This window comes from Beta vulgaris, chromosome 4 (genome assembly GCF_026745355.1).
Source record: "Beta vulgaris subsp. vulgaris cultivar EL10 chromosome 4, EL10.2, whole genome shotgun sequence".
In the NCBI taxonomy this organism is placed as follows: domain Eukaryota; kingdom Viridiplantae; phylum Streptophyta; class Magnoliopsida; order Caryophyllales; family Amaranthaceae; genus Beta; species Beta vulgaris.
In genome coordinates, this window is record NC_079205.1 from 27,353,874 (window position 1) to 27,359,420 (window position 5,547).

The 5,547-nt window shown below is 34.2% G+C and overlaps 1 pseudogene; it reads left to right on the plus strand.

Moving 5' to 3' along the window:
- The first annotated feature begins 1,242 nt into the window (after positions 1 to 1,242).
- Positions 1,243 to 2,761, plus strand: LOC130591101 (uncharacterized; annotated as a pseudogene).
- Positions 2,762 to 5,547: the final 2,786 nt, after the last annotated feature.

Here is a 5,547-nt window from a genome sequence, read left to right on the forward strand (position 1 = left end):
TATATAATGAGCATCATTATAAGAATTTACATAAAAATCATATTACAATCATCTTTTTTGGAAAGTGAAATAAAATTTTGAAATAATATCATTAGCTGGCTTAACACCAAAATAAGAAATTATTTTGCTACAACACTATGTCATTTAATCTTTTATACGAATCAAAATTTAGTCCCCAAATTGTGCAATAATTATTTTTCTTAGACTGAAACGGGATTTCTTCTTTTAGACGCCATTGTAGGAAATCATTCTATAAAGTATACTCCGTCCATTCTTGAATAATTGTCATGTAAGGTTTGGACACACGTATGAAGAGTATATAGTAAGGGGTGTAGGTATTGTTGGCAAATAGTGTACAAGTATAAACAAAAAAATTGATTGAGTAAGAAAGAGAACAGTGGAGGGCTCCACATCACATGAATATGAGAAGAATGTGTGTGAGAGATATAATTAGTGGAGGTATTTATATCAGATGGGTTCGGAGGAGTAAATTATCATTTAATTAAGGTAAAAAGATAATTATTTATGAATGCATGAAAATTTGATGACCAATGGAGTCTGTGCAAACATATTATCACATAATGTTAGTAATAGAATGAACATATAATTGTAAGAATGAATGTTAAACATTTGCATATAGATACAAAATATCAAGATACGTGAAATAAGCAACATATTTGGTGTTTTCTAACAAATAGAAAAAACATAGTAACTGAAATCTATAACTGGAGAACATAATGAATAAAAAATGAAAAATCACATAATACAAGATGGCAAAAAAACATAATGTAACAAAGTCAAAAGTTGCTTTAAATAGAAGGATCCTTTCCACCATCAAAGTGTAAATACTATTAAGAGAGAAGTTTATGAAAGGTGATAGGATTACTAAAGCAAAGGGAGCATTAAAAATTAATTCATATTAATTTTGAACGTGACATCCAATAATACAATACTATAAAACGGGTATATATAACGTTAATAATATGATGAGACTTTATGACAGGTCATTGAATATTATCATTTTTGTGCAATCACTCCCTTAATTAAATTGTACAATCGGCCAAAATTTTCTAAATAGATAACGTTTGAAGAAAGTCCCCATGCAAGTAGTGGTTGTTTGGTGGGTGGTGGTCAGTGGGTGACCTGGTGCATTGCAATGATGATGCAAGATTACAAGAGAAGAGAGGGTGAGTGGGTTGGGGAAAACGGGAGTGAAAGTGGTTGCATGATATGCAAGTAGTGATGCGAATTGTGATTTTGTATGAGCTTCTAAGTGAAGCAATGGGCACATCGAAGACTTTTCCAGTAAACCTTTTTAAAGAAAAATGGTTGGTCACATGTCCCACCATAATATTAGCTATATTAGTTACTGAACATATGGGTCGTAAGCCAATTTAATATATTCTTAATACACGATATGATTATAAAAAGGTTGCTTGGAATTTCAGGAATATAATCACGTAATATATAAAGGAAATAATATGATGAGACTTTTGTGACAGGTCATTGATGATTCCCATTTGTGTGCAATCACTCCCTTAATTTATACAATATGCCAAAATTTTCTATAAGATAACATCTGATGAAGTTCCCCGCCACAAGCAGTGGTAGCCTGGTGGGTGGTGGCCAGTGGGTGGCCTGGTATAGTGCAGGCGTGCAGCAGTGGTGCAAGACAACAAGAAAGAGGGGGAGAGCATGACTGTAGAATGCAGGATTAGAAGTGGTTGCATGATTGAGTGTTAGTAGTGGTGCAAATTAAAATTTTATTTAAATGGGCAAAGCAAAGAAATTTTCAGTCAGATTTTCTAAAATATTGTTGCTCACGTGTTCCACCATAACATTAAATATATGACTATAATAACTTTAAATCACAAGTTAATATTTAGACTTCAATCATGTTCTTCCTCGTCGACTACTAATGAAGTAAGGGAGTTCTCAGAATGGGTACTGAGTGTTGGTGATGGCAGAGCTGGAGGGCCCAATGATGGAGAAGTGGATATTGAAATCACTGAAGATATTCTTATAGACGGTGGAGATGACCCCATATCATCAATTGTCGATAGCACATACCCTTCACTCACGGATCACCTCTAGGAAGCCAAATACTTCCAAGAAAGAGCAATTCTAGCTCCAACTAATGAAATAGTTAAGAAGGTAAATGATCTTGTGTTGTCCAAAATTCCAGGTGATGAGAAAAATTACTTGAGTTGTGATGCAATTATTAAAGATGAAGGGAACTTAGGGGCTCATGAAATATAATCTACTGAATTCCTAAACACAATAAAGTGTCCGGGCCTGCCAAATCATAGTATTAAGTTAAAAGTTGGTGCGCCGGTCATGTTGCTTCGTAATATTGATCAGACATCTGGATTGTGTAATGGCACGAGGCTGGTTGTCAAGCATTTAGGCAATCAAGTGATTGAAACTACCGTCATTTCAGGGAGTAATGTTAGTGACAAGGTATTCATCCCACGAATGACACTAACACCGTCTGACTCAACAAAATTTCCTATCAGATTAAAGACGGCGATTTCCTTTAACTGTGTGTTTTGCCAGGACGATAAACAAAAGTCAAGGACAATCATTATCGCACGTCGGGTTGTATTTACCAAGGCCTGTTTTCAGTCATGGTCAGCTATATGTCGCTATTTCCCGAGTCACGAACAAAAAAGGACTTAAAATTTTTATTTGTGATAAAGAGAATAATATATGCAAAACAATTACAAATGTTGTTTATAAGGAAGTGTTCCAAAATGTATAACTTTCATACACATTTTTGTAATTTTTGTTATTATGACTTTTACTTATTATTTCATTAGAAAATTTGTTGTCTATTATTCGTTTCATTGGAAAAAATTTCTTATTAAGCAAATCCTTTCCCGTGCATTTTTGCACGGGTCCAGAAGCTAGTTAAAATAATATTAAAAAAATATATTTAGATATATTGTTGCGGTTCCTACTAAAAAATCGCAGCAATAGACTTTTAAAATTAATATTAAAAGGATTATTTAGGGTTTCACGCCTCACTCCTCTCTTCCTCTCATCCATTCACGCCACTCTTCCTCTCATCCATTCACGCCACTCTTCCTCTCATCCCCTCATCTTCTCTCAGCGGCACAACCACGCACGCCGGCGTCGCTTGTTCGTGTTCATCCTCTCATCCGTTCTTGTTCGTGTTCTTCCTCTCATCCGTTCTTGTTCGTCTCTCAGTAGATTTGACGACGCAGCGATTCCAACCGCTCGATGTGACGATGCAGCGATATTGCGGAGAACAACAGATTTGACGATGCGCGATCGCTACGACGAACTCTCGGATGGTTGCCGGCCGACGACGAGCGGATGGCCCATATCTATTCCTATGTTTTTTTTTTTTTTCCTCTTTTGTAGTTAAATTTTTTTAGGGATGTGATATATACAGCAGATAAAAAAGCTAAATACAGCAAAACATATTAAAAGACTAACCTATCCTTGGGGGGTCATCTATGATAAATGACCCCCCTAAGGGGGGTCATCTATGATAATCCGAAAAATATAAAATATGACTTACGTGGTAAAAGAAAAAGTGTTTGTTGTGAGTGAAATTATATTCTCAAATTTGCTATGGAGTGAGTAATAATTGTGCAATTACATTATTAAAAAAAATTAAATTAACCATGGTTAAGTTAGGCATAATTTTAGATGTTGTATTTAGCCTTTTTTTTTGCTATATATAGCACTTATGTTTAATTATTGGTTAGATATAATGACTAGATGGTGATATTTTAGTTTTTTTTTTCATTTTTGTTTGTTAAGAATCAATGTAATGTTAGGGTTTTGATTTTTTGTTATTTTTTAATTTGTGTATTTTATTTTCAGCTTACATTTCAGTTTCTTAATTTTTTAGTTTCTTAGGTTTTAGTTTTAATTTGTTTCTTGTCTTTTCATTTCAGTTTTTTTTTTTAGTTTCTTTTTCTCATATTTGTAACAGTGGATTGTTGTAACTATGTTCATATTATATGTATTATAACTATCAAAAATTTACACCTAAAGAAATAAATAAATAAATAAAATTTACTTGCCTTGTGTGTATTGTTGCGGTTTTGGGAAGAAACCGCGACAATAGACATGTATTTTTAATATTAAAAACATACCTATTGTTGTGGTTTTGTGTAGAAACAGTAGTAATAGCTTGACCTATTGCTGCGGTTAAAAACCGCAGCAATAGATTAATTACCTATTGTTGCGCTCTTAATTGCTGCACAGTCAAAACTGCCGCAATAGGCCACTTATAACTACAGCAGTCAGCATTTATTCTACTAGTGTATGGACTTAAGGGAGGACCAACCGCGGTAGACTTAACGGATTTGAGTTATTATACACTTAGGGAGGAGTAGCGCAGCTTCACTAAACCCGGGGGCTAGGCCATTATGGACTTGTAAAGGAGTTGGATTTGACTAAGGCTTATATGGAGATGCAAACTAGACTTAAGATATGAACTAGTTATTAGGCCCGCGCTATACCCCGGGTAAGAAAAAAAATTTATTTATTAGTAGAATACTTTATGATACTAATACTAAATATAACGTAGTCTAGTGGTTAAGACTTTAGTATATATACTTGAGGTCTCGGGATCAAACCTCTATACTACGCGATTTCTAAACTTTTTATTGTACATGGATTACATGAACTAAAACTCCCTAGGGAGAGCGCCATGTGGCACGGTATCTTTTTTATGCACGCCTTTTAATATATTTGTATAGATTGGACTTAAAGCTTTGGAATGGACTAGGAGACGCACATAAGCTTAACTCTGGAATGGACTAGGATTAGACTTAGATTGGAATAAGCTGATGGGATTAGACTTAGATTGAGCCTAAGATGAACTCTAAGGCTTACGTGGAGATGCAAACTAGACTTAAGATATGAATTAGACTTAATGATTTGGAATGGACTAGAAGACGCACATAGGCTTGACTCTGCAATGGACTAGGATTAGACTTATATTGGAATGAGCTGGAACTAGACTTCGATTGGACCTAAGATGAACTCTAATACTAGTGGGACTAATATGAATGCATGCACTCACATGGACCTAATTAAGATAAATGCATATACTCTGATGGGCGTGAGATGAATACATATGGACTGGGGTTAAATTAGACTGAGATGTTTGGAAGATTGGATTGGATGGATCAGTCTGGACTTAGAATTTTCAAAATGTATTTATTGAAAGGGACCTCTTTGTTTTTGTCTTTTATTGGAAAACATAATGGTAATTATGGATGGATTATATTCTTTAAAATATTTTTTTAACGTGTAGTAGAATGATGACAAGTAAATATTTTCGAAAAAGATAGAATAGAAAAGGGTGTATGATTGATTTTGAAAAATATATGTTTTCTGAAAGAGATAGAATATGATAGGATAAATATTTTGGAGAAGATTGGCTGGATAGAAGAAATAAGATGGGATGACATTGATGACGACTTGAACTCTATCATGATCACTTTGTTATATGTACTTTTTAGGATAGACTCAACCGTAGATGATATGTATCAAATGATCAAT